The sequence below is a fragment of the Malaclemys terrapin genome, chromosome 6 (genome assembly GCF_027887155.1).
Source record: "Malaclemys terrapin pileata isolate rMalTer1 chromosome 6, rMalTer1.hap1, whole genome shotgun sequence".
In the NCBI taxonomy this organism is placed as follows: domain Eukaryota; kingdom Metazoa; phylum Chordata; order Testudines; family Emydidae; genus Malaclemys; species Malaclemys terrapin.
This window is the reverse complement of record NC_071510.1, coordinates 50,539,279-50,561,049: the sequence shown is the minus strand read 5'-3', so window position 1 is coordinate 50,561,049 and position 21,771 is coordinate 50,539,279.

Genomic DNA, 21,771 nt, shown 5'->3' with positions numbered 1-21,771 from the left:
AAAATAATCAAACCAACGTAAATTATATCACTCACTCCATCTCTGAATGATGTCCAACAAAACTTGCAAACACTCGTGCCTATAGTCCCTAGCTAACCTCTTTTCCGGATGGTCTCACCATCCACCTTGTGAGTGATAGGCTTTATGTTTGTCTTTTTTTCCTCCTTTTGACTTTATAGTTCCCCTCCCCACTCAGTAAGGTTGTATGAAGCACTGACCAGCCAATTTGGTCAACTAATTTAAGACTCCTCCTCCTTTCCACATATGCAAGGTTCTGTAAGAGCAGCAATGGCTCTGCACTTGTGCTAATGAAGTTGTAGGATAGGCATAAATGCTCTTTGGAGCCAAAGAGTCTATGGGCAACCACTGGGCCTCAGTACACTTCAAGCTATAACACGGCCAGACTGTGCCTGCCCCATTACTCCTATTAGTGAGCAGTTAGTTACTGACACGCATCCCTATTCAAGAAAGCACTTAAACATGCCCTCAAGCATTTTTCTGAATAGTGATGCACCTAAGCTGGCCTAAAAGTGTTTTTCTGAATGAAGACCTCATTGATTTCAGTGACAGTACTTACGTGAGTAACTACTCACCAGTGGAACTAAGGGGTTCCAATCTTTTTCCAATCAAAGTTTCATCTTTTTGTTTGCCTAGTTCTCCCCTCCATCTATGTCCCAAAGGATTGCTAAAAGCACTTCTCATATCTCTCAGTAGAGCTGAGCACCAACAATCCCTACTGTATCCTGTACCCCAGGTGGCTGCTTACTGAGCACATGCTCATGGACAAGGGTAGCTTTGCAGGCACCCTACCTCTGTTAGCTGCCTCTTAAGGGCTTCTTAAGCACACCACGGTTTCTCTTATGCTTAACAGCATCCCCCCCACCCCCTGTGCTGGTTTAATAATAGATAAGATACAGATAGGCCTCAGAATCCTTAATAACAAAAGGTTCAAACAATCCTCACAGTCCACAAAATAAAGCCCATCACCATTACACAGAAGTTCATACTCAGCCCTGGGTCTTCTGCCAGACATAGAGCACTTCCTCTGTCCCAGTCTGCTCCATCCAAAGCCCCTTTATGGCCAGAACTCTGGCCTCGACTGTCTTCTCCTTCAGGGCCTGCCTTGTTATGAAAGAAAAGGCAGTTTTTATAATGCACTCCTTCAGAGCGCTCCTCCTGATTGACTGTAAGAGAGGGGAGACCTGCCCCACTCTCCTGATCCTTGGCCCTTAAAGAAACAGTGTCCTGGGGTTTTCCCCCATCCAACTCCTAATTGCCCAGGACCACTTTCTGTCTTCTCCTCCAAGGACATTTCCTGGGCCTTCATTCAATCCAACTCCCTGAAATGGAGTCTTCTGGCCCCCTCTACTTTTAAAGAACCACTATACCCCATTGCATAAATAATAGCAGCAACTGAACCTCAACACTTCTGAAAATCAGGCCACTCTTATTTTGATGCCTAAATATGGAATTAGGTGCTTCATTATAGGCATCCAAATTTGAAAATTTTGGCTCGAAAGCCTTAGAACACATACAAAGATGCAGATTTGACAGGAGCATCTGTGCATCCTCCAAAGGAGATGTTATATCATGCTGTGTTGTTGTCCACAGCTGAAGGGCCTGGTCCTGCAGATCTACCCATGTCAATGCTACCATTTACTCACATGAGTAAGGACTGATGGATCAAGCCCTATGACTCTCTGGACACACTGTATGGGACAGATTCACTCACATGCTCTGGTGGCAGAAAGGGGACAGAATCCCTCCCCATCTCCCTTGCTGGGGATTTCTCCCAGCATGGGAAAAAATCCCTGCAAGCATACAGCTGGCTCCTATGCCACCCTCCTCACAGCCTGTGGCACAGAGTATATATTAGGAACAGGGAGGAGGCAACGCCAGAGCATTCTGCTGTCGGATATCTTCCCATGGTGCACCCGGGGCATCATTGTCAGCTGCTGCATATTAGAGCAGACCACTCTAATCTGCATACAGCCCATAGCTGACAGAGAATCAGGGATCGGTAACAAACTCCTTGAAATCCCTCCCTGCCCCCTCCATATACTTTGCTGCATCAAGAAGGAACTCAGGATAACAGAGAACCCAGATCTATAAATTTCAGCAGAAAGTATATTAAAATACATATTTTTGCAATAGACCAGTGGCTCTGTGGAAGAAAATATGCTAATTGTTATAAGTTTGCATGAGAGAGTCTTGGTCTAAGTCAACTTACACACCACTTAAGTAAATGGAGCTGCATAGGTGTTATCAAGGGTAGAATGTGACCCGTTTTATAAACTACCATAAAAAAGAACAAAAGAAAGAGGTACAATTTATCCTCTGAAATGACTGAGTCAATAAGGTACAAAACAACATGAGTAAGGCTGGCAGAATCAGGCCCCCAAAGTCTTTCACCCGAAGATCTCCAAGTGCTCCCCATCAATTAATTATTTAAATCTCACAGTTCTTCCCTGGACTAGATATAAATTATCCCTATGGATTTAGATGTATCTACTGGAAGAGTAAGGTAGGGTTACCATATTTTGTGCCTCCAAAAGGAGGACACTCCACGGGGCCCTGACCCCGCCCCCAGCCCCGCCCCCTCCCCGCCCCAACTCCGCCCCCTCCCCAAAGTCTACGCCCCCTCCCCTGCTTCCCGCGAACATTTAATTCGCGGGAAGCCTGGGCAGGTAAGGAGGGTGTGGGGGGAGGAGGTGCGGCCCAGGCTGGCCCCCCCGGCGGCTCCAGCCTGGGTCGGCTCGGGCCCTGGGGTGCCGGCCCTGGCCCCCGGTCGACCACCCCCGGCCCGCCCAGCACTGCCGGCCGGACCCCGGCGGCCCAGCGCACCCGCCCAGCTCCCGGCCCGACCCCCCGGCTCCGGCGGCCCAGCGCACCCCCCCGGCGACCCGACCCCGTGGCCCAGCGCACCCCCCCGGCGGCCCGGCTCCCGGCCCGACCCCCCGGCTCCCGGCCCCGCGGCCCAGCGCACCCCCCCGGCTCCCGGCCCCGCGGCCCAGCGCACCCCCCCGGCGGCCCGACCCCGCAGCCCAGCGCACCCCCCCGGCGGCCCGGCCCCGCGGCCCGACCCCCCAGCTCCCGGCCCAGCGCACCCTCCCGGCCCCGCGCACCCCCGCGGCCCCGGCCCGGCGGCCCGGCTCCCGGCCCGACCCCCCGGCTCCGTGGCCCAACACACCCCCCCGGCTCCCAGCCCCGTGGCCCAGCGCACCCCCCCAGCGGCCCGGCTCCCGGCCCGACCCCCCGGCTCCCGGCCCCGCGGCCCAACGCACCCCCCAGGCTCCCGGCCCCGCGGCCCAGCGCACCCCCGCGGCCCCGGCCCGGCGGCCCAGTGCACCCCCCCGCGGCGGCCCGGCTCGACCCCCCGGCCCCGCGGCCCAGCGCACCCCCTCGGCGGCCCGACCCCGCAGCTCCAGCCCGGCTCCTGGCCCGGCACTGCGCCCCTGGACCCCGGCCCGGCACCGCGCGCCCGGCACCGCGACCCCGGCCCAGCCCTCCCTCCCGATTTTCCCGGACATGCCCGGCTTTTGGGGATTTCCCCCCGGACGGGGATTTGAGCCCCCAAAAGCCGGACATGTCCGGGAAAATCCGGACGTATGGTAACCCTAAGTAAGGTGTGACTTGTAAGTAAAGATGGTTGAATCAGACCCTGTATATAACTGCAATATATGATAGATAGCATTACGTTATGCTTTGAGCTCTCAACAGTAGTTTGGTGAGTTACGCACAGTTCTAATCTTTAAATTTCCTTCCTTTGAACATGTTGGGCAACACCATTCATTTGTACAAACACATCATTTTGGTGGTTTGGTAGTAATACAAGTCATGAAGAGGAAGTTTATTATGACTCTGCTTACTGTATACAGGTTGGGGAGGGAAATTCCTTTTTGCTGTGGATCTGCAAATACACAATTCCCCAAGGCAGCAGCGGCTAGACCAGACTTCCTTTCATTTTCCACTGCAAAGCAATGTTTTTTTCTGTTGGCCAAACAATGTTTACTAATGTATAAAATCAAGAAGTCCCACCTCACTTGCCCCTGAACACAGAATCAAAGCAGCCACGTCAAATTTCATGACCAGGCTAGCTGCCAGAAAGCAGCTTGGAGCCGCTAGATTATGCAGCAAACAGCTAGAACTGGATGGGTGCCAAAAATGTCCTTTATACAAATTAGCTGGAAAAGAACAAGTGCTTCATTTCACTGACATTTTTCTAATAGTTGAAAGATGTCTAGTGTTCATTTTCTCTTGCAGCTGCTTTCCTTTACAGGCATCTATCATATTTTCCCTGCTGCTTACTGATCTGACCCAACTAAAAACTGCTGCTGCTATCTATCTGCCATCTATAAGCAAAATTCATAGTTCTGAAGCTCAGTGTGAGTGTTTGAGTCCTTCACAGAACGGCACTATGCAGGCGAAGAAAAGCTACATCTTTCTCCAGTTTAAAAGCCCTGTAAAACTATTCTAAAGAATGTAATTAAATATAGACTTTGTGAAAAGAAAGGGATTATTAGCATTATTAGGAGCCGGACAGACTGCATGCAGATGCTTCATGCAATAGTACCATTGGGCTTCATTCTACACCTGCAATATATTGGGCTATTTCAGCTGTGGTTGCAGACTGTCTTTGCCACTCTAGATCCTGCGGTCCATGAGTAACCAAAGCATGGGCTGTGGACTTCTACAATGAGGCCTATGACTGCCCACATCGCGAATATAAATGTGCATCTGAGAGACTGCAGAACCCAGCACGCCATGCTCATGTATTGGGAAGGTACAATCTGACTATCCTGTAGACTTGCATAGCACCTTTTCACTAGGATCTCAAAGCACTTTACAGACATTAATTAAAGATTCAACATGCAATATTAAGGTAGGAAGAGATAGTGACAGGGATCTGTGCTGGGAAAGAATGTGCCTGCCTAAGGCAGAATCTCCCTAGCTCTATTCCTGGGTGATGCAGCTCCATAGCACCCCATACTCAGGGCCAGTGGCTATGAACCCTATATAGATTTATGTTTTCTTCTAGAGCCCGAACTCCTACAGGCAATGCATATCTCCTGTAGTCCCTACAAAAGTAATTTACCACAGAAACAGGCCCCAATACCCCTGTGCAGAAAAAGCTGCTGCCTTTTTCCAGCGCTGCAACCTGGCTTTCGGCATCCCAGCAGGGTTTAGGCTAACAGAAGCCAGCTTCATTATTGCCTTCCTGCCTGTGTCCCAGATTTAGTCTGCAAATCATCAGAAGACGATAAGGCACTGTAGCTGGATGGATAACAACCTCTTCCCCCACCTTTTGCTCCCACCCACCAGGGACAGTCACGGCAGCCCTTTCACTAGCATTGTGCACACAAAAAAAAACAAAAAAAAGTGTTCCTGATTTGTTTTCTGTAGATGGTGTCAGTTTTAGCGTTGCAGAAGAGAATTATGAGTGAAACAGCTTGTGGTTTTCATAACTTTTTTTCTGTTTCCTTGATTGGTTTTTCTCTTTACTTCATTGTAAGAAGGTATTAATTCCCATAGCTCTTACCGCCCTCTTTGCGTATGTCTGCACTGCTGCTGAAAGTGGGTCTCCCAGCCTGGATTGACAGATTTATGTAGCCAAGGCTCCCACTAGCATGCTAAAAATAGCTGTGTAGGCCTTGCAGCATGGACTGGAGCTCAGGCTCTCAAGCCTGGGGGGTGGGTGAGTCAGAGAGCAAGAGCTCCAGCATGAGTCTCAATCTCAAGGCAACATCTAGGCAGCAATTTTATTGCACTAGCGCGAGCCCTGCTAACATAAGTGTGTGGACTCCGCCTGGGAGTGTAGACATACTCGTTGGGCCTGATTCTCCTCTTACACCACTTTTATACTGAGGTAAATATACAGGAATTACTCATGAATTGAACTAGTGTAAGTGAGAGAAGAACCAGGCTCCTCGGATAGATTATAAAAGTGTATTTACACTGCGAAGAAAAATGCATTGCATGGAGTCTCAGAGCCTTCGTCAACTGGGGCTCCTGGGCTAAAAATAAGAGTGTAGACGCTTGGGCTCAGGATGGAGCCTGGGCTCTGAGACCCTCTCCCCTCGCCAGGTTTCAGAGCCTGGGCTCCATCCTGAGCCTTAATATCTACACTGTTATTTTTATTTTGGAAATTAATATAAACTCTCAAAGTTCTTTCATACAGAAAAACAGACTCTAAATACAAATCTACAGTGTGGCACTGTTTCCGTTATAAAAACTTTGCAGGCAAAGTGAAATCTTAGTTAAAAATGCAGATCTTAAGTGAGCTTTACCAATTGACAAGGTCCTGCAAACTTTTGCTTCCCAGCTGAGTCACCTTCATCTCTTTTTTTATGCAGCAACCTCCTGCCATCAAACTCTGCTAAAGTTATTTTGCAGAGCTGTCAACTCTTCTGAATAATCTCCCCACATGAGAGGGGAATTTATTCTTGTGGTTATTCAGTAGATATTCTGCCTGTTTTGGTTAAGCGCCTCTGTACGTTTTTTCTTTTAAGTTTGAGGCTTTTTCATGAAGCGGGTTAGAAAAGGTAACTCTTTGCTTTTAACTTCATTTCTCTGGTCTGTGATAAAAGGAAATCTGGAATCTTTTCTAACTAGTTTTCTTGCAACTAAGAAGAGGGATTGTTTGAGAAATAAAGAACATCAAAGCCAAGAGGAAGTTAACTCAGGTGTATCCCTGGCAGATTTTCTTAAACGTGGAAATTCCACGCTGTGCTACCAGTTGGAAATAATGTTCAGTTTCCCCACGGCTTCCTTAAAAATGAATAAAATGAAACGATTTAGTTGCGGAAAGGTTTGTCATGTAGTTAAACTGAGGTTTACATTAAAAGCTGAAGAAATCAGAATAGGTTCAGGAGTCAAATGAGCTGCAGATGCTCAGCTTTGTCGGCTAATTATCCTCCAAAAAGCAACGCAGTGTGCAATACCTTGGAAAGAAAACCTGGAACAAATATACAGAATCTCATAAAGCCCCACAGAAATGGCTATGTTACTGGACTTGCAGTTTTTGCTAACATATATTTGCATTTTTGTACACCTAAGAGATTTATCCCAGTTTCTTTAATACTGAGATATGCTTCTGAGTACACAGCATTATTTACATAGCTGCTTTTCAAAGCAAAGGCTTTCGCAAGGGCGCTCAAATTTTGATCAAGTTTAGGCCACATTTTCCCCTCTTAAATTGTTGGGCAACATTGCTGTGTGTTGATAAGAGATGACTGAATTATTCCTTGCAAATTTAGCTCTTTTTTTTTTCATTTCAAAATCACTCACAAACTAGTGATCATTTCTGCGAGTATTTTATTTCTTTGTCAGTTATATGAACAAATGTAAAACTGTGGGTTATTTGAGAAATGTTGTCTTTGAGTATTCCTGCTGTGTAATTGGTTACACACGTTTCTGCTCCTGGATGGAATGCCTGACATTTTTTAAGCAGGAAGATAATGAATAGTGAGTAATGGACATCTATTGTGAATTATCACACAAATAATCATTCAACCTGAAATCAGTGACAATTTTAGATTTTCTCCTTCTAGAACTCTCAAACATCTACTAATATGTCCCCTCTCAGGTCAGAGTGAGCTAAACTTGCTACATATTTGGGAATCACTTTTTGTATGTTCCAACCAACTATAGTATTAGTGACCAGTTTCCTTTTCCTGACTTGAAGCATAGTGCATTTAAGAGGTAGGAGATTAATCCCTATACTCTATGGCCCCAATTCTTCATTCTGGCTGAGGAGCAGTTGGTCAAATCTGCGGACAGTGAAGATGGCTTGAAGCCACCTATATGTCCCCTTCTGATCTCAGGGTTATCGTGACACTAGTCCTGTGCCTGAAACAATTTAGAGCAACCTAAAAGCTTCACTAATATATGCCATCTGATTATAGCCCCTATGGACTGTTACAGCAGCTGGGGATTAGTTGAGCACAAGGACAGCCTGGCTGTCCCCCTTTTCTCAGGTTACTTGCCTCATGCCCACATTCAGGAAGGGACAATAATGAAGCCAGAACAACAGCTCTACACTACTGGAGGATTCCTCTTTGCAGGGGGGTCCTGCAGAAGCTAGTTAAGCTACATTCAGGGCTGCTTTGTGCCGGTAGATCCCTGGCCCAGACTGCTCCCCATAGTGGACCTGCTCTGTAGAGGGGGAGCAAGGTCATGGCCATGCCTCCTCCTCAACACCTTACAATCCAGCTCTTAAGGGACATTTTTTAAAATGTACACAAATAATGGTGTGTACATGTGTGAGTGAGAAACAATCAGAGTGTTGACTGTTTGCAGTGAAATACAGCTCCCCTGTTTTGTTCTGCCCTGTTTTAGATATATTTTGGGCTAAAAGGTGGCACACAACCCCAAAGCTAACAGCTGAACAAACTTTAAAAACCATAAATTAACTAAAACACACAGAGAGAAAGGTCAGTAGGAAGTGCTTCCTCAGCACCGCGTGACAGGGTTCTCACTCTGCATATTAATGTTATCCATAGGAACTGCACTGGTCAGTCAGTTGAAGAAAAGCAGCTGGGGAGAAAGACAGAGGATGTGGTTACTGCTTCGAGGCTAGAATAAAAAACAAACTTTTTAAAAAAATGTTTCCTCCAAAACCTTTTTCAATCTATAAAACCTCTCCTTTAAGTGGGTTGTGTACACTGCAATCACTTACAACAGGAACTGCTATCTTTTAAAAAATTCTTTTGGGTTTCAGTTTTTCTCCGACTCCTGCTTTTTCCCTTTCCTCCTGTTTACATACATGCTAACATATATTTTTTTTTTTTAACCACAACTGCACATTAAGCATAGATTTTCACTGAGCTGTTCTCAATAACTCCAGGTCTTTTTCCGGAGTGGTTACAGTTAATTTGCAATGTGTATGAGTATTTCATATTATTCCTTCCAATGTCCATTACATAGTGTTTTTAAACAATGAATTTAATCTGCCACTGCACTTTTTACCTCCTTTTGTGAGCACTAACAAAAAACAACAAGGAGTGCCAGAGACTCCATGAGCTCCACTTGGGATTTTGCTATTGAATTTACCTGGCTGGCATTCTGATACTATGGTGATTAGATAGATAGATAGATAGATAGATAGATAATGATATGCTCTAGTATTAGCCTTTACCATGATGAATATTGACCATTATATTGTATCTGTTAGGAGGATATTTTAGAGTTAAAAGGCATGAGCTCAGTCTTGATCCTTGTTAGTCTAGTCTATATCTCTTCACTCAAGGGTTAAAGGGTCCTGTGCATTAGCAAAATGTGCTATCTGGAGAATCTATACCCATCATGGTGTGTAAAAGCTAGCGGAGAGTCATCATCCTTCTGGATGGAGTCATTATCAAAGCCTCCCTGATAGAAGTAGAATTCCCACATGGCTGAAATATGGTGAGAGTTGGTCTCTGCTCAAGAAGCAATCTCTTCATATTAATAGTAAATAACATGAAGGAGATTTCCTTGAATAACTTTTTGCACAGGGGAAAAATTATGGGAAAAATACCAAGAAAATGCTACAATAGAATTCAGAAAAATGCTTTGTAGCTTATTATGAGTTTTGGTCAAAAGCTTTTAACCAGTTATGAATAAGGCCCCCTCCCGGAGACTGGGTTAATACATTAATTACATTTTTTTAAAAAAAATTAACTATGTAGTTTCCAATAACAAATTAAATTATGCTTTTTTAAAAAAAAATAGAGGAACATGGTTTCTCTTATCTATTTGGAACCTGAAAACCATTGTTCAGTTTTTATTTATATCTGGCTTTGACTCTATTATTTTGACTGCTGATAAAGATAAGTTAACTTTTCATCTTCACTAGATCAGGTTGATTGGACTTCCAGGGTTATTAATATAGAAATAACTATCTCTTACTAAACAACAAACAACTGGTGTGTACTGAGTACCACTTGGATGGTACTTTGGGACGCTCTGTGTCAGTGTTTCTCAACCTATGGCCCATGGAACATCAGTGAGCCAGAGTACCTTTATTGCGTGGTCTGCACAATGACTTATTTTGAGAACCAAACCATATAGAGCTGGTTGGGTGCTGAAGTGGGATCTGACTCTTAAAAATTGTCAGCAGAATGAAAAAAATAATCAAAGAAACATTACCATTAAGGACTCTTAAGAAGTTCAGTCCTTGTGGAAATATTATGTTTCATTCAATACGGAAATAGGAAGTTGTCCTGTTTCAGTCCACATGGGAGATAATGATCCATTTTATTGGGAGCTTCTTCCTTGGCTTTACCCTTGAAAGAGGAACACTTGTTCACCTCCTTTATTTCTAACAGAAGAAACACAGAGGAAGTGGAATTTACTTTAACTGCCTGGGTAGGGGTGACTGGATGACAATGACAAAGCAAAAACAAGCATATATTCCAAAGTAAGTTTTAACATATCTATTAAATTGTTCCATTTGACTTGAATTTTTCCTGAAACAAAATCAGTCAAAAGAAGTTTGGATTATCTTGGGGACAAAATGAGGTCACGTCAAAATTTTATCACACTATAGCATTGGGTAAAATATTGCAGAGATACATCTTCATCATGACTAAATGATGTGGTCCTAAAACGCAGCACATTTATTTCTAAGTATAATAAAAGGATGAAGTGGTAGAGTACAGAGTACAAATAATCATTAATCCTTTTATCATCTTTCTGTAAAGGGATTTATAATAGGGAGGACAAACCTCACAAAATTTGAAGTTTTTGCATGCCTCACAAACTATTGCTTGGGTTTGTAGGTTTTACAAAACTAAACCAAAATTGGAGACATTTTCCTCCTGTCATTTACACCCATGGCCATGATTTTCCTGAAGCGTGATTTAAAAAAAAAAATCTAGTTAAAGGGAAACTTGTGCTATATATAAGGAATGAAAGAACCACCTTCCTGAAAAGCTTGACTGGCACAAGTTTGCATCCTGTATAGGGTCTCTTTACTGTATATAGGTTTGTTTTTTTTCATTAGGATATTTCACCCTGCCTGCCCTCTGTTCCATTTCTCTCCCTATTTTTTAAATTGGATGTTTTAATCCCCACCTCCCCTTTGATCCTTTCCTCACAGTCTCTCCTAAATGTAACACAAATACTGTAAAGGTCAAGGCTGAGTTAAACTCTAAACACATGGGGCCTGATTCAATACTATATAACTCCAATTTTATGCTTATATAAATCCATTGATTTATTATTATTATTATTATTATTATATTTTGTTACACCAGCGATACACTCTGTACCATATGAGACACAGTCTGTACCGAAGGACTGTACAATCTAATCCTCAATCCTGAGAAAGGCACTTTGTTTAACCACAAAGTGAATTTTGCCAGGCTGTGCATTTCCACAACATTCCTCACGCACGTGACATTTAAAAACTGGTAGAAAGATATCTGCAAGGATCCTCCCTATTCCACTGAACAAAAAAAAAAAACCCTGTAATCTTCTATGGGAAATGGATTTGATTGCTATATTCAGCCCAGGACACAAGGAAAATGTTCTCTAGCAATATTAATTAATGCAGATAGGACTGCTATGATTTCATTGTGTAGTGCACATACCACAAAGGTTGCTGAGGGTATTATCAAAGTCAGAGAGACCATGGATGGTAGGTTTATCCTCACATAGTCAGCGTTGTTAGCTGGCAATATGTTCACAGGAAATATTGATAATGCTAGTGATGTGGTTAAAACTCCCAGAGAGGCACATTTCACCTTATGGTATTATAAAAAGAATATTCATCATCTCAATAGCACTTTATGATGTACCTATCCTCTGTATTTTCTTCCTATCCTTGAATATTGCCATTGCATTCTGATTTGACTGACACAAATGAGAAACTCCTACTCTACTGGCAAACTCCATGGGTGGAACATTCCATTCTCAGAAGCAAGCCAGTAGGAGTTACGTTTGCCTATCAGCAAAGCATTTCCTACCTCTATCTCAAGGTTTCCTGTGCAATGTCATGTGCCTTCTGTCAGATAGCAGGTTTCTGTGACAAAGGGCAAGTTGTAATGGTTGACGATGTAATAGGTAAACCCAGTTCCATAGGGCAGAGGCCATCTGTGCTGTTCTACTCTGAGCTGCCGTTTAGGTGTACAGTTTGTTTCAGATTATATTGGAAAGTTAAGTTTCTTTCTCCAAGGGCATGTCCATACTGCATCTGGGAGCCATGAACTAACTCTGCTTCTCAGCTAGCATATTAAACATAGTAATATACCCAGGGGCAGCATAGACAGCATTCTGGGCTAGCCTCCCAAGTACGTATCCAGGGGGTCTGGGCAGGTTTAGATGCAGATGGCTAGCCCAAGCTGCCACACATGCTACCTCCAGCTACACAGCTATTTTTAGTGCGCTAGCTCACACAGAGCTAGCACATGTCTGTCTCCTCATCCTGAGAAGCACCCTCCTAGCTGCAGTGTAGATATACCTTAAGGGCTACATTATGCGGTGGACTGTGCACCCACATAAGGGATTAGGGGTATAAAACATTCCCTTACCACCATCTTACCTCCCAGGGTGGGCTACCCACAACTTATGTTCAGGTATGTAGGAGGAAAGGACAATGCATGCCTGTTGACTTCCCCACACCAGTAGGCTGGCTGAGGGGAAATGGTTAGAGCATTGGCTCTGCCCCATAATGCACAGGCCAATGCAGCTAAGTCAGCACATCCAAAGCTGTGATTTACTGCTGACAGATTCCACCTCCATGCCAGGTGTTTCCTCCTCTGATCCTAGGAGCAAGGAGGCAGCAGGCGCTAAAATTCCCTCCCTGTGCTGCTCCTGGAGTGGAACAACAGCACATTGGCCTTTATTACAGGCTGGGTCCCACAGACACAATCTAACCCACAGTGTTACATTTATCACAGGCCAATGCCAGAAAGATAACAGGCCTTGGCTTCTTTCCCTAAAGATTTATAAACGAAGAGCTCAGTTCCTGGCATGAGCTGAGGCTCTTCAGTTTCCACTAGCTTCAGTGAGAATTGAGGACACTCAGTTGCCAAGACAGTTGTGCTTCTCTGGAACAAAGTAGATCAAAAAGCCCAGAAAGAAGTTTGCGAGACCCGGGAACAAAGCATTCTCAGCTGAGGGGAGCTGGCTGCGAAATGAACTTTCAGAAGACCTTTCTGTTCAGTAACATTTTTGTACCATAACATTAACAGTAACCACCCCCATTCCCTCTCTTCCCCACTCCCTCCCAAAAAAACCCTACCTCCCAAGCAGAATTTTCTATAATCCAAAAAGGGAGAAGAGCCAGAAACTTCATGAAAGCTATTAGGCACTTTGGAATTGCCAGTCAATCAGTTTTATATAGAAGGCACTCAGATACTATGGTTGAAAGGCACTGGTAGAAAACCCTATGATGGATAGAGAGAGAGAGCGCGCCTTTAGGACAACACAGCACCTATCAGAAATAAGCCTAAAAGCACATGACAAAACAGAGAGAACAAACAAGACAGAACAGGGGAGTGGCGGTTAGAGCTGGAATATTTCATGGAAGAGATGATGTTTTAGGAGGCTAATCTAGGAATATGGGGTAGTATATAAGAAGGCAGAGAGCTGAGAAGGGGTAAAGGAGACAAAAAGGACAGTAATACAGCAAATTTGAGTGAAACATTTGCAATGGGAGTGCAAATACTCTTAAGGAAAGGGTTTCACAAAGATTACTCTACAAAACTACTGAATTTAATAAAGAATGAGATCCTTTCTATACGTACATACGTGTGTGTGAGTGTGTGTGTATTAACCACCTCTATAATTTTAGAGCAAGGGTAGAATTCTTTATTAACTTCTATCTTCAGGATAGGAGAGCAATGAAGATGGAAAGAACATACTTGAACCTGATACCCAAAGCAGGGTGAGAGCAAATGATATCTGGCAGTGTCTTTAAAAAAGCCATTCCTTAGTTACTGTAGGGCTCTTCATAATGAACAGGGTCTACTCTTACCCACTGAAAATCAACTGAATACTAAAAGAAAATGTGCTGGACCTCATTAGCCAGATGTTAGTAAAAGTAATGGCCCTAACCTGGTCTAAAGCAAAGGTTTCTTCATAAATGCTCCTACAACTATGTTACAGAGAAACCAAATACAATAGATAGCCAATACCAAATGAATGTTAAGTTCAAGCAGAAGTAGACTGAGCATGCCCTATATAAATTAATCCTTCTCCAGAAATGAAATTAACAGGCCCCTGGTTGTTCCTCGGAAATGAATTCCTCTGACTGAATAGGTGTTGGAACAAGGAGTCCTGGGGGTGCTGCTGCTGCACCCCTTGGCTTGAAGTGGTTTCCATCATATACAAGGTTACAGTTTGGTTCAATGACTCTCAGCACCCCCACTATACAAACTGTTCCAACACCCCTGTCTGAGTGTATGAGATCCACTCTAGCCATTTCTCTGCTCTAATGAAGATTTTGCAGTATATGATTGAATTTCATCGGAGGACGGGGAAACCTACACTGCCCATGCTGCCATGGCCTGTACCTGCGTATAAGCAGAGGAATTTGATCTCTGGGGCAGTCAATGTGGCACTTTCCATGAACACTAAATTCCCCTTGCTTAAGGCAGGTTTCATATATAATTTTGTAAGCCTGTGCTGAAAATGTCAAATAAGTTGCCCTGTCTTGGCCTGTCCTTTTTGTTTTAAGGTGACATCTTCTCTCTCATCACTCTATTACTTCAGTCAGGATTGCTGAGGCATGTACAGTATAGCAATGCTCCATAGACTAGCATTTGCATATCCTGTATGAAAAAACATCTTGACCTGATGCATCTGAAACATAACATTTCTTCTGCAGCTGGTGGGACAATGACTATGGTTGTCATTACACCAGTTAAGTGTAATTAATTGACTATCTAGTGACAACTGGATCCAGTAACTGTGAAGAAATCTGACAGCCTCTGAAGCTAGGAACTGACCCGCTTTGCTGTGATATGTGATAATCTGCTTCACACAGCTAGAGAGAGGGAGAGAGAGATGAAGGCCAGATCTTCACTAGAAACTTTTGCTGGCATAGTATCGTTAGCTAGGAGTGTGATTTTTATGACATTTCTACATAGTAAAAGACCTAATGTAGATGCAGTTACACCACCATAAAAGTCCATTTTTTATCAAAATAGCTTATTTTGCTCACAGACTCAGTATAAGCCAGCGGTAGTCAATTCTTTTTTGTTAAGGTCCAAATTTCTTGGTCAAGGTATAGTTCAGGTCCAGACTCCAGAGAAGAAAATAATTTAAAAAACCAATAATGATAATAAGTAAATTAAAATATTTCAGCAGGGTCCATTCAAAGGCGTCTCACGGTCTGGATTTGGCCCACGATCTTCCTACTGACTATCCCTCGTATAAGCTTTACCACCAAATGCACTTTTTTGTTGGTATAAGCTGCGTCTTCACTAGGAGGGTTTGCCAGTATAGCTATACCAGCAAACCTAGTGTAGACCTGACCAAAGTAGAAAAATAGTTCTTTGAGCAGCTACATGGGCTTCTCTGTAGCTCATCAAATAATGGGCCAAATTCTCAAAAGGTGTAAGCTATAGCTACATTAACTTCACTGAAGCGATGGCAATTTACACCAAGTGAGGTGTTGAATTTTCCAAACTCAAAAAGCAAAACAAAAGATAAAGGTAGTTTAAGGTTACCTGTTAGGTCCCAGAGTGAAATACTGTAATTAAGTTTCTTGTGAGACAACAGCTGCTCTGATCTCTCGATATGGCTGCAAAATTAAATTGCTTTAGCATTTACAGATGTGATATACAAGGCGTTTTCTGCCAAGATTAAAGACTTCACTACAGGCTCCTTAATGTCATAAGACGGATCCCATTCATCTTTCCCCCTTTCATTTAAAAGAGATGCGTCATGCACAATAAACAAAGAGGGGTCATGTTAGCAAGGAAAAGTAGTTATAGGCAACATGGTCTAGAAAATAAGCATGGGACTCAAACTGAGAAAAAACAGACTTCTGATCCCAGCCCTGCAAACACACGTTTATGTGTATAATGTTCATCAGCTGATTCGTCCCATGGACTTCCTTGTGAATAAAATTGCATGTATGCATCAAGTGATTGCAGGATTGGGCATTGACCTTGAGCAAGTCACTTCACCTGTTTGTCTCAATATCTCTCTCTGTAAAATAAAAGCAGGGCTAATCCCACTTCTTATCAGGGTGTGAGGGTTAGATGGCTATAGCTGGTGAAGTGCTTTGAAGATGCAGTTATAAAGAAAAACTACCAGTAATTAAAATCAAAACAAACATTTAGATTTGTGTGCCCCAAGAAAATAAACCAGATTAAAAAGCAGCACCCTCCAAACACTGTGATCACAAATAATTTTGTTTTTCAACCATAAAAAGTCTATTTAGGACTACCCTATTCTGGCTTCTTTTTTTTCCCCCAATGTGTCTAGCATTTTTTTCCTAGTAAAGTCTCTGCTTGAAAGAACGGGCGTGTCGGATGCAATTTTAGCAACTAGCACACCCAAAACATGACTGTGCATTGGCAACTAACAGCTTTTCCAGGTGCAGGCGCACTGCAAGTAGAAATTCCCATTAGCAAGCACTAATGGCTTTGTGTGCACAAAAAGAAGGCCCTTGAATACTTAGGCTAGGTCTACACTACCCGCCTGAATCGGCGGGTAGAAATCGACCTCTCAGGGATCGATTTATCGCGTCCCAACGGGACGCGACAATCGATTCCTGAATCGACGCTCTTACTCCACCAGCGGAGGTGGGAGTAAGCGCCGTCGATGGGAAGCCGCAGAGGTCGATTTTGCCGCTGTCCCTACAGCGGGGTAAGTCGGCTGCGATACGTCGAATTCAGCTACGCTATTCACGTAGCTGAATTTGCGTATCTTAAATCGACCTCCCCCCCCCCAGTAGTGAAGACCTGCCCTTAGCCCTTGTGTTTGGTATGATCCATGTTATGAAAAAAAAGCCACTAGATTCCAATAGGTGCACAGTTGAAGAGGTGAACAAGGTGTTGCCTGAATTGTTACACTTCTAGGAATCATGAGTGACTTTGAAAAAGCTGCTTGGACCCAAAATTGTTTTATAGATGAAGCAGTTAGTTATTTAGTTTCTTCCCAGACCTGAGCCTAGCCTTTCATGCCAAGAAAGAGAAATTTTGACCAATTAAAAAGAAAAATAAATGAAAGCCACAATGCTTTGCACAATGCTGCAAAATACATATTGGACGGAGACACATACCTGAGGGAAATGAATGCAGCTACCCATTAGTTAAGTACAGACAAGCATGATAACTATATGTTCAATGAAGAAACTGAGGAAGAAATGGACACGTGAATGTTTGTAGAACACAGTTTTATTTATTGTTTCTGATGCACATGGAAGAGTTTGGATTTGTGCCTAACTCATTTTGTTAATGTCATTTGGACAAAACATCCACTTACTCTATACTAACAACAAAATGTTTAGTTCTCCAATGTTTTTATTTGAATGCACACCTCACACGGCTGGCTGATTTGTTTAATGGATGGCCACCTCTGCCCATTTATACCACTGTGATTGGTTATGTTTGTCAGATATGCTCAGAGTAATTTGGTAATCACTAACTCAGTGTTTGGGTTAAGAATAACAAAGATATAAGAAATGAACTGGGAGAGGCAAGATGTTTATTTAGTACTGAATTAGTTTTAATTTATTTTCAAACCACCCAAAGGCAGATGGGTGTTAACTAGTTGAAATCAAAGTCATGAGTTAGACAAACTGAAAATGTTATCTTAATACTGAAGGTTCCTTTTGAGTTCTGCCCGATATAGGCTGCAAGTATACAGAGAAAAACAGTTCATGTTTGTTTGTTTGTTTTTGTTTTTAAATCTACACATGTTCTTAGTAGAGATGGATCCCAAATCAAAACTTTGGGAAGGTTCACTTATGGATCTGAACTTCATGGGTCAGATACATCTCTAGCTCTTAATATATTTATGGTATGCTCCTGGTTTTATTGTAGTATAAATGAACAATAGTATCCTATTGAATCAAAGTCTACTGATGTCCTCTTTACCTGCTGATGGGTTATACAGACACTCTGAATTCTCCTAGATTGTGGATCCTTTGAAACCAGGTGGACTGAAAAGCTGATTGGCATTATACATTTTGAGACTGTGAACCTGGTACACAGGCAGTGCTGAGCCAGGGTGATTGGAGGGGCTGGCTAGGCAGGGAAGTTGCTGGTGAGGGAACTTCTCCTATTTATTCTCTTCTCCCATCCTCCTCCACATACATACAGCATTCATCCAGGGCCGGCATTTCCATTTAGGCAACCTAGGCAGTCACCTAGGGCACCAGGATTTGGGGGGGGCGGCAATTCGGCGGCAAGGGGTCCTTCCGCGCTCCGGGTCTTCGGCGGCAATTCTGTGGTGGGTCCTTCACTCGCTCCGGGACCCGCCGCCGAAGTGCCCCGAAGACTGGGAGCGAGGAAGGACCCCCCTGCTGCAGAATTGCCGATCACAACCGGGAGCGCGGAAGGACCCCTGCCTAGGGCACCAAAAACCCTGGCGCCACTCCTGCATTCATCTGCAACAAGATGCTACTTCAAGCAGCTGTGCTCCGTCCTGAAGATGAGGTTTAGTAAAGCAGACTGCTGTATACATGGCAGAAAGTGCCTTATTAACAGCTGTTGAGATATTAGGCAAAATAATTGATTCTGCAGAGCAGAGAAGGCCGAGGGAAAGAGTTTACAGTCCCAATATAGCCACAGTTATGTTTAGCCATATTTAAATTATCACCTAACCAGTTACATTTACACAATTCAACTATGAACATAAGGTACCACTTTCTACTTTATCTGTACAAAACGTACATGGGACCAGTTGCAGAGGAGGTCAGTTATTATTATTTATTATTTGTATTACTGTAGCGCCTAGTAGCTCCAGTCCTGGACCAGGACCACACTGTGCTAGGAGCTGTACAACAAGATGGTCCCTGCCCCAAGGGGCTTATCAAAATGCTGCCATTTTGGACATAATGGAAAGATGGTGGAAAATACCGACCATTGATCACCAGCACAACTTATTGCAAAAGCATTCTCATTATGATTTGCATACACCAGCCACCAAGCCCACATGAGGGTGTCTCGAAAGATTTATCATTCTTCTTCCCTTTCACATTCAGTCAGCATCAGTTCATATAGTACAGTTCTCCTTTTCACAGCAGGGGAATCTCCCAAGCCCACAGGTTTTTCAGCTTATAAACAGACTTGGAAGAATTAGATATTTATGTCAGTAAACACTAATTTCACCACACACCCAAACCAACTAAAAATATTTGCACCACTAATAATCAAGATTGACAGGCGAAGTAAGAAAAATGCTGCTTGAGAACTTATTACGGTTTGATTTAAGGAGAGTTACTGTGTATAATTTTACGTGCTGCTGGCAATTTGTTTTAATGGTTATAAAACTTTAACTTTGTGAATTTCATCATCTACTGTCATTAAATAGTTATTGTTTGACCCTCTCATAATTTCCCACAACTGTGAAAATTTAAATAGATAAAAATTGAAAAAATGCTTAAAACCCATAATTTTATGAAACTGACCATTTAAATTGATGAAAATCTAAAATAATGCTTTAAAAAATCAATATTATCCATCAAAACTATAAAAAAAATAGAATTCTGCCACTCCTACCTGTAGAGTAGATATAGATTTTCAAAGAGAGGCCCAAGTTAGGCACTCAGATATGATGATGAGCACAATATAATGCTTTGATAGATAGTGAAATAGAGCTTTCCTTGGGGAAATTTAAAAAAATCCACCACAGCTCACGTGTACTTCAAACAGTATCAGTACAACTTTAATTTTCTACTTTGTATGTGATGTTGCACTCCATATGATTTTATGAAAATATGAGATGAGTGTGAATATAATGTAACTGGAATATGCTTCATACAAAAGGTCTCTTGTAAGGTATCATTACAAAGTTTATAATCTACTGAGTGTGTTCATCCTATTTGTATGAATGCATTATTCTTGTATCTGAAACTAGGAATATAAAATGCAACTCTGAAGTCCTATTGTAGTTATGCAAAGTGTGGGCCATTAATGGTGGTTTAGAATCTTGATAGCTCCCATCAACTAAGACAATTGACTGTAGATGGCTCTGTTTACTTGCAAGTCTTCCTGTATACCTGTGTGCCCTGCAAGTGGGTAATGAAGTCCTACAGTGACATGTTATCGTGTCACCTGAACTGGAATCCATCTTTAACCTGGTGCTTTTCCATTTAGAAGGAGGGATGGGAACCCAGAGAGGGACAAAGGATTCCCGCGTTGTGCCAAAGATGTATAAGGAGATGGAAGAGAACAAAGGGGGCTGCAGTCATGAAAAATTCCCTAGCTATCACCTGAGCTGCAACAAGGACTGTACCAGGGGAAAGGATTGGGCCGATGCTAGAAGGAGACTAGTCTGTCAAAGAAGCTTATTGGAACATCTCTGAGGGTGAGATTTACCTGCATTTAATTTCCTATTGTATTAGGCATAGACTTGTGTGTTTTATTTTATTTTGTTTGGTAATTTGTTTGGTATTTTATTTTATTTGTTCTGTCTGTTATCTCTTGGAACCACTTAAATCCTACTTTTTGTATTTATTAAAATCACTTTTTATTTATTAACCCAGATAATGTATTAATACCTGGGGGGGGGGCAAACAGCTGTGCATCTCTCTCTATCAGTGTTATAGAGGGCGAAAAAATTATGAGTTTACCCTGTATAAGCTTTATACAGAGTAAAACAGATTTATTTGGGGTTTGAACCCCATTGGGAGTGGGATATCTGAGTGCTGGAGACAGGAGCACTTCTTAAGCTGTTTTCGGTTAAACCTGCAGCTTGTGGGGGACGTGGTTCAGACTTGGATCTATGTTTGCAGCAGGCAAGCGTGTCTGGCTCAAACAAGGCAAGGTACTGAAGTCCCAAGCTGGCAGGGAAAACAGGCTCAGAGGTAGTCCCAGCACATCAGCTGGCAGTCCCGAGGGGGTTTCTGTGATCCAACCCGTCACAAGTATCTTTCACCAGACATCTCGTAATGGCACTCCTTGCCTTTCCCCAGGCCCTGAAACAGATGTTTCTTCAACTCCTACACAGTAACTCCTCACTTAAAGTCATCCCGGTTAACGTTGTTTTGTTGTTACGTTGCTGATCAATTAGGGAACATGCTCATTTAAAGTTGTGCAATGCTCCCTTATAACGTTGTTTGGCAGCTGCCTGCTTTGTCTACTCCTTACATGGGGAGATAGAGTCAATGTTTGTAATGGCTCAGCCATTCCCAGTCTCTATTTAAGCCTAAATTGATTGTATCCAATTTGCATATCAATTCAAGCTCAGCAGTTTCTCGCTGGAGTCTGTTTTTGAAGCTTTTTTGTTGCAAAATTGCCACCCGCAGGTCTGTCATTGAATGGGCAGACAAGTTAAAGTGTTCTCCCACTGGTTTTTGAGTATTATGATTCCTGATGTCAGATTTGTGTCCAGTAATCCTTTTGCGTAGAGACTGTCCGGTTTGGCCAATGTACATGGCAGGGGGGCATTGCTAGCACATGATGGCATATATCACATTGGTAGATGTGCAGGTGAACGAGCCCCTGATGGCATGGCTGATGTGATTAGGTCCTATGATGGTGTCACTTGAATAGATATGTGGGCAGAGTTGGCATCGGGCTTTGTTGCAAGGATAGGTTCCTGGGTCAGTGTTTTTGTTCAGTGATGTGTGGTTGCTGGTGAGTATTTGCTTCAAATACAAACAGACTCCAG